Source organism: Pleurodeles waltl, chromosome 6, assembly GCF_031143425.1.
Source record: "Pleurodeles waltl isolate 20211129_DDA chromosome 6, aPleWal1.hap1.20221129, whole genome shotgun sequence".
Classification (NCBI taxonomy): domain Eukaryota; kingdom Metazoa; phylum Chordata; class Amphibia; order Caudata; family Salamandridae; genus Pleurodeles; species Pleurodeles waltl.
The window spans coordinates 62,627,653-62,640,551 of NC_090445.1; positions in this window are offsets into that span (position 1 = coordinate 62,627,653).

Consider the following 12,899-nt stretch of genomic DNA (forward strand, 5'->3'; position numbering starts at 1 on the left):
ACCCGGGCAGCACCCATTATCTTCAACTGTGACTCTTGCAGCTAGCAAGGCTTCTTTGCAGTCTTTCTGTGTGGAAACAACTCTGCGGCCTCCAACAAGCCGTTGGACGTCCTCCGACCAAAGGAGAAGTTCCTGGCACCTACCGTTGTTGCAGAATCTTCAGCTTCTTCCACCCAAAGGCAGCCATTTTGCATCTTCATCCGGGATTTAGTGGGCTCCTGCCCCCTGGACACTTGCATGACTCTTGGACTTGGTCCCCTTCCTTTGTAGGTCCTCAGGTCCAGGACTCCGTCTTCAGTGCTTTGCAGACAGTTGTTGCCTTTGCAGAATCCCCTATCTCGACTTTACTGTATTTCTGGGGTAGTAGGGTAACTTTACTCCTACTTTTCAGGGTCTTGGGGTGGGGTATCTTGGACACCCTTAGTGTTTTCTTACACTCCCAGTGACCCTCTACACACTACATTAGGCCTGGGGTCCATTTGTGGTTCGCATTCCACTTTTGGAGTATATGGTTTGTGTTGCCCCTAGGCCTATTGCGTCCTATTGCATTCTATTGTGTTCTACAGTGTTTGCACTACTTTTCTAACTGTTTACCTACCTGATTTTGGTTTGTGTGTATATTTTACTTACCTCCTAAGGGAGTATATCCTCTGAGATACGTTTGGCATATTGGCCCTCATTCCAACCGAGGCGGAACCGCCATATGGCCGCTCCGCGGTCGAAAGACCGCTGGGGCCATTCGAACTTTCCTGCTGGGCCGGCGGGCGCTAGCCAATATAGCACCCGCCGGCCCAGCGGGAAAGCGGCCTGCAACACTGAAGCCGGCTCTGAGCGGTGTTGCGGGTGTGCGACGGGTGCAGTTGCACCTTTCGCGCTTTTCACTGTCTGCTAAGCAGACAGTGAAAGCTTAATGGGGCCCTGTTAGGGGGCCCCTGGACACCCGTTCCCGCCAGCCTTTTCCTGGCAGTAAAAACCGCCCGAAACAGGCTGGCGGGAAGGGGGTCAGAATCCCCATGGCGACGCTGCTTGCAGCGCCGCCATGGCGGATTGGGCCAACCGGGGTTAATCCGGCGGGAAACCGCCGGACCCGGTTTTCTGACCGCAGCTTTACCGGCGCGGTCAGAATGGCCCAGGAAGCACCGCCAGCCTGTTGGCGGTGCTTTCCGTCGTTCCCGGCCCTGGCGGTTTTTACCACCAGGGTCGGAATGACCCCCATTGTCACTAAAATAAAGTACCTTTATTTTTAGTAACTCTGAGTATTGTGCTTCTTATGATATAGTGCTATATGTTATAAGTGGTATGGTAGGAGCTTTGCATGTCTCCTAGTTCAGCCTAAGCTGCTCTGCAATAGCTACCGCTATCAGCCTAAGCTGCTAGAACACTAATAATCTACTAATAAGGGATAACTGGACCTGGCACAAGGTGTAAGTACCATCAGGTACCCACTATAAGCCAGGCCAGCCTCCTACACTCTGCCAGCTATTTTAACAAACATTCTGGAAGAGCTAAAAAGAAGTGAAAAAAAACCTTATCCAGACAGTTATTTTACTATACAAATAGCCCAATTTGACTGCAACCTGAAGGTGAACTGTCCAAAGCCCGGGCCAGCCTCTTGCACTCCCCTCAGATTCCAGAAATTTCCATAACCGAAATGTGAGGAAAAAGTGTTTTTTTTTGTCAAATGTTGAGGTTTGCAAAGGATTCTGGATAACAGAACCTGGGGAGAGCCCCACAAGTCACCCCATTCTGAATTCCCTTAGGTGTCTAGTTTTCAGAAATGTCCAGGTCTGCTAGGTTTTTCTAGTTTCCGGCTGAGCTATAGGCCAAAATCCACAGCTAGTCACTTTGCAAAAAACAGGACAGTTTTCTTTAGGAAAATGTGATTTGTCCATGTTGTGTTGTGGGGTATTTCCTGTCGCGTGCACTAGTCTTACCCACACAAGTGAGGTACTATTTTTATCGGGAGACCTGGGGGAATGCTCAGTAGAAGGAAGTTTGTGGGTCCCCTCAGATTCCAGAACTTTCCATCACTGAAATGTGAGGAAAAGGTGTTTTTTTGCCAAATTGTGAAGTTTGCAAAGGATTCTGGGTAACAGAACCTGGTGAGAGCCCCACAAGTCACCCCATTCTGAATTCCCTTTAGTGACTAGTTTTCAGAAATGTCCAGGTTTGCTAGGTTTTTCTAGGTGCCGGCTGAGCTAAAAGCCAAAATCCAAAGCTAGGCACTTTGCAGAAAACAGGCCAGTTTTCTTAGGAAAATGTGATGTGCCCATGTTGTGCCTCCTTTCGCGGGCATTAGGGCTACCGATACAAGTGAGATACTGTTTTTATCGGGGGACCTGGGAGAACAGAGAATAGAAAAACAAGTGTTATTGCCCCTTGTCTTTCTCTACATTTTTTCCTTCCAAATGTAAGACAGCGTGTAAAAAAGACGTCTGTTTGAGAAATGCCCTGTAATTCACATGCTTGTATGGGGACCCTGGAATTCAGAGATGTGCATATAAGCACTGTTTCTCAACACCTTATCTTGTGCCCATTTTGGAAATACAAAAAGTTTTCCTTGATATCTATATTTTACTCTTTATATTTTACCAAATAACTTGGTGTATACCAAGTATACAATGAAAACCCATTGCAAGGTGACCTCATATATTGGCTCAGGGTCTTGATGAACCTACAAGCCCTATATGTCCCCACAACCAGAAGGGACTAGCAGACGTAACGGTATATCGCTTTTGAAAATTTGACACTACAGTAAAAGGTACAGAGTAAAACGTGGAGAGAAATTTCTATTTTACCTCAATTTCAATATTTTTTCATTTCAACTGTTATTTTCTGTAGGAAAACCTTGTAGGATGTACACAAATGACCCCTTGCTGATTTCAGAATTTTGTCTACTCTCAGAAATGTTTAGCTGTCTGGGATCCACCATTGGTTTCACACCCATTTCTGTCACTGACTGGAAGGAGGCTAAAAACACAAAAAATTGTAAAAATGGGGTCTCTCCCAGTAAAATGCCAAAATTATGTTGAAAAATGTGGTTTTGTGATTCAAGTCTGCCTGTTCCTGAAAGCTGCAAAGATGGTGATTTTAGCACCGCAAACCTTTTGTTGATGCCATTTTCAGAGAAAAAAACACAAGCCTTCCTCTGCCGCCCTTTTTACCTTAAAAAAAAAAAAAGAAAAATCATGCTGTATTTTGGCGAATTTCTTGGTCTCTTTCAGGGGAACCCACAAACTCTGGGTACCCCTAAAATCCCTAGGATGTTGAAAAAAAGAACACAAATTTGGCGTGGGTAGTTTATGTGGACAAAAAGTTATGAGGGCCTAAGTGCAAACTACCCCAAGTAGACAAAAAACGCTCCACACAGGAGAGGAAAGGGCCTGGCAGAAAAGAGGTTAAAGGGCTTTGTACATTATAAAAGCCCCATTTGCATTTCTTAATGGCTCAAAATACCGATTAGGACAGTTAGGAAATGCAAACAGGCTTTGTACATCTGGCCTTTAGCTCCCTGTGTGTAGCTGGGTGGCTGTAGTGCAGTCTGCTTTAAAGAGTAGCTCATGAGCTACTAGTAGCTCTATGGCTACCTGAAAGTAGCTTTCCTGTGTGCATCTTTGACTACTAAATTTGATAGAAGCTTTTGTTTTGATGTATAGGTATATGTACACAAATATTAAAAAGTGAGTATTGAAGACGAAAGTGTTTGTATCTTCAGAAGTATTAAGCCGATGTTTAGAGAGAAAAGCGTGCATTTTAAAATATATTTAGAGCTGATAAATTATGCAGTGTTCGGGAGATTATTTACTAATATTAACTTGCTGCCAAAAGAATTGCAGCTATGGATATTATGTATTATCCCTTGAGATACATTCCATATTGACAAGCATTACTGCTAGCAACTGTGCCTCATTCACATAAATAGCTCCTATTACAGTAAGGGTAGGGGCCCCTGTGGTAGTGGTCAGTTTGTAGGTTGTTTTTTTACGGTTATAATTTCTGATGGGCTTGCAATTGACACCACTAGTCTTGAAGAGGATATAAACCTGAATTGGAAACTATTTATGAAATATGCCACGGTGTTGCATGCCTTCTTGGGGGCAGAAACCCGCTGAGCACCGCTTTGCCTCCTTCCAGGTGGTAATGGACCATGGCTTGTACTGTTACAAAATCGGTCTCTGGAAGAAAAAGTTTCAGTTTCTTCAGTAGGTCAAGCTGCTACTTGGTTACCTTACTTTTACAGGTAATGAGTTCTTTGAATGTGAGGCCTGTATCGAGGGTGAATCCATGTACATTTGTATAGTCTTTTAGAGGGAGGTGAAACCATTTAGATTCATATCATAGAACGTGACTTGATCTGTGGAAGTTTGAACCTGATAGGTGACTATAGGATAATAGTAGGAGGGCCTTATTTAGATTTTGCTAGATGGGATTCTCAGTCAAAACATAATGGCAATCCCATCTGTTATATTCAACTGTATTCTGCCACGTTTGTGATAGAGTATCCAGTCCACCAAACTCTCAATAAGTCAGACGGGGCTTTACAAAGACACTTGACATCTAGTTCTGAATTAGCCGTAATAATGTATCCAACTGGCTCCACGTAGTTGCAGACCCTATCGACTCACCATCAGCAAAACAACAATAACAAGGCTATACTTCCGATGTCAAGGAGCAATATAAATTAATTTCCAACTGCGCAATAGCTTAAAACATAAGAGGAAGCATATACGCTTATCACTGATGTTACTCAAGACATTAAGGGCCTGATTACAACTTTGGAGGAGGTGTTAATCCGTCCCAAAAGTGACAGTAAAGTGACGGATATACCACCAGCCATATTACGAGTCCATTATATCCTATGGAACTCGTAATACGGCTGGTGGTATATCCGTCACATTTGGGGCGGATTAACACCTCCTCCAAAGTTGTAATCAGGCCCAAAGTGACTATTCTTTTGGATATTGACACCATCTGTATGTATGAATAGAACGCTGAGTGTCTGAAGTATTTCAATAGATTAACCCTTAATTAATTGACCCAAAAATACTCACCAAGTTGTTCTGATAGCTTCCCTAGAAAAAAAAAAATGGACAGTTATATGACTGTAACAAATGAAACATAATTTGAACATAAAAGTTAACTGCATTTTATCATCAAAACAAATTGTAAAGTAACATCATTCAGAATCAGATTTGATATTTATTCACTTCTTGTCTTATTCACTTATTATCAATATATGACTGTCATACCTATACTTGATTATACTAACCAGTTGGTCAAATAGAGTATAGCTCTAAAGCAACGGTTTATGTGAGATGCAGAAATCAAGGTGGCCTTGAAAGCTGTGCTCGGAAACTTCAACTATCAATTAATATAGATATAATGTATTTCATACATTACCTAGAAAGACATTTGGTACCGAAATTGAGACAAATAAGCAAACAGTGCATTTTCTTCAGTAGTGAATGGTAACACATTGAGCCATAGCATTCGCACACCAAGGAGTGAGATGTGTCAAACCGGACATGGCAAGAATGTTTAGATTCCTAAAATGAAATGTGCAACTAGTCCATGGACATTACATAAATTAAATAATTATTAGCTAGATGTAGTAATTATAGTTAAAACTTCACTTCTCACCTTAATATGGGGGTCATTACGACAAGCGGTAACCGCCGTACGGCCGCCAATGCGGCTGCACTCCCGCGGCCCCCATTACGACATTCCCGCTGGGCCGGCGGGCGCAAACCAAGTTTGCGCCCGCCGGCCCAGCGGGGATGAGACCGCAACCATGGGAGCCGGCGGTGTTGCGGCCGTGCGACAGGTGCAGTAGCACCCGTCGCGCTTTTCAGTGTCTGCTATGCAGACAGTGAAAAGCTGGCCGGGGCCCTCTTAGGGGGCCCCTTACTGCCAGCCTCTTCCTGGCGGTGCAAACCACCAGAAACAGGCTGGCGGTAGGGGTGTCATAATCCCCAGGGCAGCGCTGCTTGCAGCGCTGCCCTGGCGGATTATCACCGCCGGGGCTAAAACGGTGGGAAACCGCCGGCCCCGGAGGTGCGACCGCAGCACTACCGCCGCGGTCGTAATAAGGGCCTCCGTACCGCCAGCCTGTTGGCGGTACGGGCACTACATTACCCCTGGAGGTCGTAATGACCACCTATGTCTCTGAAAGTGCAGCCTTCTAATTAAGGTGGATATATGTTGGCTCTTTTGTAGATTACTGGGCTTCTTAATGACATTGTTGGACCTTATTTGATTTACTGTACACTACATATTGTGGGATTCCACCTCAAATAGATACATATAGTACTGCCAGTTCTTCATGTTTATCCTCTCTCTAAATGTATACTTTATAATCTAGCCAAATTATATTATTTTGGCATATAGATATTCGGCCTTCATTTCTCTCTCCCTTTCCTATGCTAGCTCTGTTCTTCAAAACATGCTATCAATGTCCTAGATAGACTGAATCTCATCATTGCAGATCTTTAAAGTTGGGTGAGCTTTTCTACGTCAGCATATCCTGCTCAAATTGGGTCTTAAAAATAATGGTCCATTCACCAACTCAATCATGAATTTGTAAACACCTTCATTATGTAATATTATGCAAGCACAATCGTTATGGAGCTAATTTATGCTGCACTGAACCTAAGTTCTGAAAAGAAAATAAGGAAATAGGAATGTTTTTGTGTTTGATTTCTTTGTGTTATCCCTTTATTTCCCCCCTTGTTCCCTCTTGTGTATGAACCAGCATCAGTTTTCAATACTTTTATGTCTGTGTAGTGTTGTGAGATTAAGGCCCATATTTATACTTTTTTAGTGCCGCTTTTGGGTCATTTTTTTACGCAAAAGCGGCGCAAACTTACAAAATACAGTTGTACGTTTGCACCAATTTTGCGTCAGAAAGCGGCATAAATGGGGAGCTAAAAAAGTATAAATATGGACCTAAATGCGCTAGGACCCTTGTGGTTCTGGGTCGATGTAGAGGAGAGACTGAGCAACCTGCTGGGAGGTGGTAAGTTGTGGTTATTAATGAATATGACATAATCAGTGATTTAATGTGTGATTGTATACGAAGGAATACAGACGCATAATCAAGAACTCCATGTGCGGCATGGCCTTTGCATGCTCCCAGTCTCGGGAGGACGCTGCAACTGGTGACGAGTAAGGGGACGAGTGCATTCAATGAACCAGCAGATTGCTCATGTGTGCCACGTGTGCTCGACTCAATCAGGTGTTGGTCAGAGTTAGCACGTGTAGAATCAAAGTGCTGCTTCAACTGTCATATGGCCCCTAGAGGAGTAGAAGGCCCTTCGGAGGAGATTGCTCAAAAGACCCACCAGAACCCTTCACAGGACCGAGCCATGGTCAAAGGCAGTGACAACCAGGTACGATACAGAAAGTTAAACGAGACAGTGAGAAAATGCACAACTTAGAATCATTGCTTACCGCTTATAAGGAGGGCAATGATTTATGATCTCTGCTTGGACAGGGCGACCTAAGCATAAGCAAGTGGCCTGTGCTTGCAGAAGCTGCAGTGACCACCGAATATTGACTATCAGCACCTGCACAGCAGATACTCTCAACAGCAGTAGAAAAGGGTGCGAAGTACAATGCAGCTGCATTTCTGAAGCCACCACTGCCATTCAATATGGCTATAAAAACAGAATATTGGCGCCAGGTTGACCTCGTGGATTGAGACGTTCGATGACTTCATAGATGCCCTAGAAGTAGATGACAAGAAAATACTTAAGGAATCTTGCCGGTGACCGACTAAAAGAAGTTTTGAAGAAAATATTGCATGCTGAGGCCATATTGTACCGTCACGTCAAAGAAGCTTTGAATATAAAGCTCAACCTGATTCTTAACATCGACTATGAAAGGTATATTTTCAATCAGATGTGACAGCAAGAGGATGAGATGATGGATGAGTTTGTTGGAAAACTTGATGAGCTCATCAAACACTTTAAATTCAGTGAATTCAACAATGAAGAAGCCATATGCCTTAAGAGTTATTGATAGCTGTCTTTCAGAAGATGCATGTTGAGGGAGATTGAGAGAGATACTCAGTTTAGACAAAGTAGAAGCGGCTGATATGGAAGTTAGAACAGTGAAAAATTAATGAGTGTTAGTCATAAAAAGGAAGTACAAACATTCCGGAGATACACATAAATCAACGTCTTCAATGAATGGAAAGGTGTGTTTTTAATGTGGGTTTTCATATCACTACAAGAGCAAATGTCCAGCCATAGGACAGACGTGCAAAGGTTGTGGAAAAGAAAACCACTTTATGACAGTGTGCAAGGCAAAAAGGAAACCAAATGCATCACAGCAAGAAGAGAAAATGGATGCCAGAAAGTTCTAGAAATATTCTCGCCACACCCACAAGGCCAGAAAGCAACATCATTTGGGATAAGTAGAAACCCTAGGAAGTCGATCCTTGTCAACGGCCTCCTGCAAAGCTTCATAGACATCATCATCAAATACCAGTGAAGAGGACGGATGTGCGATGATATCAGCTAGAGGATGCTAGGCACATGGTAGGTTGGTTGGGTGCAAGGCAGAAGAGGTGACAAAGATAAGTCGCCAAAAACCCAGTTCATTTGGACACTGACCCAAGTCAAAATAAAGGTTAATGGTTGCCTCATAAACATCATAGACAGTGGTGTGTCGATTAACATCATGTCAGTTGAGAAGTTCAACAACCTATCTCCTGTGCCACAACTTAACCTGTCAAACATGAAGGTATACATGTGGGCTGCTTTCAAACCGTTGCAAAGTCAATGGTCATTCACAGTGTCCACGAAATACAAAGCAGTGTCTGTGCAAGTGCCGATTCATGTATTTCCAGGAACTTCGTCCAGTGCATGTCTGCACAGTTTTGCCACTGCTGCTGACATGGGGCTGTTATCTCTCAATTACAACTTACAAACTCAGTACTGAACTGTAAGTCAGTTTCCAGCGTTATTCCATGGCCTTGCTGACTCAAAACAACGACAGTGAGAGTTCACATTATTGAAGAAATTTGCCCTGTTGCTCAGTGGCACTGCAGAGTTGCCTTTCATTTGCAGGAAGATGTTGTGAAAGAACTCAAAACACTTCTGAAGCATGACATCATCAAGCCCTCTGATCCTACACCATGGGTTTCGCCCATGGAGATGGTGCCCAAAAAGGATAGTGGAGGTGCAGTTCTCATCTGCATTGACATGCACCAGGCCAGAAAGTGATTGAGCAAAAATGACATTCGGGTCCACATGTAGTGGACATGATCATGCAATTAGATGGCACAAGTCTTCTCTCGTCTTGAACAGTACAAGGGATATAATCAACTTGAGGTGGAAGAGAACTGTAGGTACATTACCACTTTTTCGAATAATGTTGGTCTGTTCAGATAAAAAAGATTGAGCATTGAAATGTCATCAGCTGCAGAAATCTCTCAGGACATTATATGATGCATAATTTAACCTGTCACAGATGCTTTCAACTACAGAGATTACATATTAGTGTTTGGAACAACACAAGAGGAGCATGGCAAAAAAGAATGCAGCCAAATGTGTTTTTCATAAAAATAAGCTTAAATTCTTTAGCCACATATTCTCTGATAGGGAAAGACCCCTGACCCAGATAAAGTGCAGGCACTGACAGCTACTTGTTCCCCACAGGATGTTACTGTGATGTGATCCTTCTTGTCATGGGCAGTTATTGCTCAAGGTACATTTGTGACTTTGCTACATTGTGCGCCGGTCCGCGAGAGCTGACAAAACAAGATGTTCCATTCCTTTGGCCTGTAGAATGTGATCAGAGTTTCCGAAACATAAAACATGCAATTGAGAATGTGACTGAGATGACCGATTTTGACGCCAGGTTACATACTGAGCTCATTGTAGATGCGATCCCAGCGGGCGATCCTTGCACAACATAATGGTCATCCAAATGCTCAGAGACACATCATGGCTTATGCTAGCCAAAGACTGCCTGACACATAACAAGTGTATTCTCAGCGGGAAAAGGAATGTTTGGTTGATGTCTGGGTTTGTGAACATTTTCATGTGTTTCAGTATGAAAAGCTTTTCACCGTTTACAAAGACCACCAATCGCTACTCACTATTTTTGGGAACCCAAAAGACAAGATGCCCTCTTGCATTGAGAGGTGGGGGATGTGCTTGCAAGAATATTACTATGTGATTGTGCACAGGCCGGGTAAAGATCAACATCCTGCAGACTACTTTATATGAGTACCTCTAAGCATACCCAGCACAACATCCAAAACAGCCGAAAAATAAATTAATTCAATTGTTAAATCCAGTACACCTGCCACGCTATCCATTGAACAAATCATCTCTCCTACGAATACTGACAAGAACATGCTCATTCTTATAGACAGCATTTCAGCTCAGTCTAGGAAGAAGAGCATTCGACCTCTGGAGGACGTCATTGAGTTTCAAAAGTTCAAAAATGTGCAGGACAAACTGTCTGTAACCAAGGAAGGTGTGCTGAGAAGCTTAAGAACTGTGATATCTGTGATTCTCCGGCAGCAAGTCATTGAAGTGGCCCATGAAAGATTTGTGTTGCTGTAGCCACCAAAAGAACCCTAAGAGACTAAGGGGCTCATTATGAACATGGCGGTCAAGAACGTCATGTTGGCGTTGGCAGACATCACCATATTATCATATTATAAACAAAGGAAAACTGCCACAGATGGCCCACCGGCACAGCCAGGCTACTGCCTAGGAAGATGGAGCTATGTGGAGGATCCTGGACAGGGTCAACGCCATGGGACAGTACCTCAGAACAAGGGATGACATCAGAAATGGGTGGAATGACCTACAGTGGAAGGTACGTTCCATTGCAGCAAGACACCAACTCGCTGTACAGAAGACTGGTGGTGGACCCCCACCTCCTGCCCCACAACTAACAACATGGGTGGAGCAAGGCTTGGCAATCATACATCGTGAGGGCCTGGCAGGAGTAGCAGGAGGACTGGACTCTGTTAAGTCAACTCTATACTACTATCACCCCACCACCTGCATGCCATCATATACCCCCACCCTCACCCTCACTCCCATCACTCCACCACCTCACACATCCCCCACCATCACATCTCACTCATCCCAATGCCAAGCCCTGCATGCACCACCAATGCATGGCCACAACTCAAAGACCTGCATAAACCCCTATCACTAAAGCATGCACACTAGAGAGAACTAATCATCGCACCATACACTAACATATACAAGTGAAAGCTGCCAGGGAAAAAACAACCATTGAGGGCAACCTATCCATGCACAATATGTCACACACAGAAACATTAACACTGCATTTACATCCTCACAGGTATCCCAGCCAATGTCACCGGAGAAGAGGTACCAGCAACATCCTGTCCCCCCACAGAAGAGGCCCACAGTGATGACAGTGACTCTGCTCGCCTGGATATGGATGTCCAACCTGGCCCATCAGGGACCTCCGGACAGTCGGTTACGCAGTCACAGTCACAAACCACCACAGAGCCTCCCCCCTCAGGAAACATCACCACAGAACCCACCAAGAGCGCCCATACCTCTATCCCCAGGACACTTCCATCAGCAGTGTGTCCACCACTACAGGGACCCCAGGGCACACCACAAACCCAAGACAATCAGGGACGGGGGTCAGTGGCAGTGAGCACACGGTTCACAGGACAGAGGCACAGGACAACAGGGAAGCTGGGAGGACTGCTGTGCATCAAGGGGAGGACAGGCAAGGGAACCGACTCTCCAGGAGGCACTCACTGAGATCCTAGTAGCATACCAACATTCCCAGGATATGCTGGGCCAGATCCTGGACAACATGCAGGAGAACAGGCGGCTACGGGAGGGACAGTACCAGGAGATCAGGGAGGCCATTAACACCATCCTGGTCACCACTGCAGGGGTGCTGGCAGACATGGGCAACATTATGAGGGAGGCAGTGTCACACCAGTGGGCCCCTGCCACTAGCCAAACTACTGAACAGCCCTCCACCTCTGCTAGTGGACAGGAGGCCCCACCACAGGACCAACAGGCCACCAGCACCCCTCCCTTTGCAGAAGGAGAACCACCCGGCAAATGTTCCCTGCGATGCAGGCAGAAGCGAGAGACTATTGCCAAGACCCCTGCTAGGAAATGAGATTCTTCTGATTGTCACCTTTGTGTCCTACTCTGTCACCCTGTCCACCTCGAACTGCCATTGCTCCCCTTCCTATGCCCCCTTGGACAATGCACCTGTGCTACAAATAGACTGGAACTGTACCCTAGACATTCCTCCATCATCACCCCAGCCCATTGCTCTTCTCCCTTTTCTTCACAGCACGGCAATAAACTCACTTACGAGTATGTCAAATGATTGAAGTATGTATTCGTTTAACAAGGTTTAAACATTGCAATTCAACTGTACAGTAATGTTAACATAGGAAAGACCTATAGTTGGCTGCAGTGACAACACCAGGAGCGATAGTGGGGCACTAACATCTGCAAAAAGAGTTGCCAAAAGGTACATTGGGTGGCCATAGAAGTTGGAAATCACACCCTGCCAGTGACAATGTGAAACAAAAAACTGACAATGGAATGTAAAGTAACACTGTCTTACCTGTGTGTCATTGGAAGTATTGCCTAATCACTGCAGATTGTTGGCCTCATCCTCAGCCTCTGCCTCCTCATCCTCACTATCCACAGGGTCCACTGCTGCCACATGGCCATCTTCAGCCTCCTCCTCCTGCAGAAAAGGCACATGGCGTCTCAGGGCAAAGTTATAAAACATGCAGCATGGCACGATTATCTGGCAGACATTCTTTGGTGAGTAGCACAGGGATCCACCAGTCAGACGGAGGCACCAGAACCTGGCCTTCAGGAGGCCAAATGTGCTTTTAATGATCCTTCTTGTTT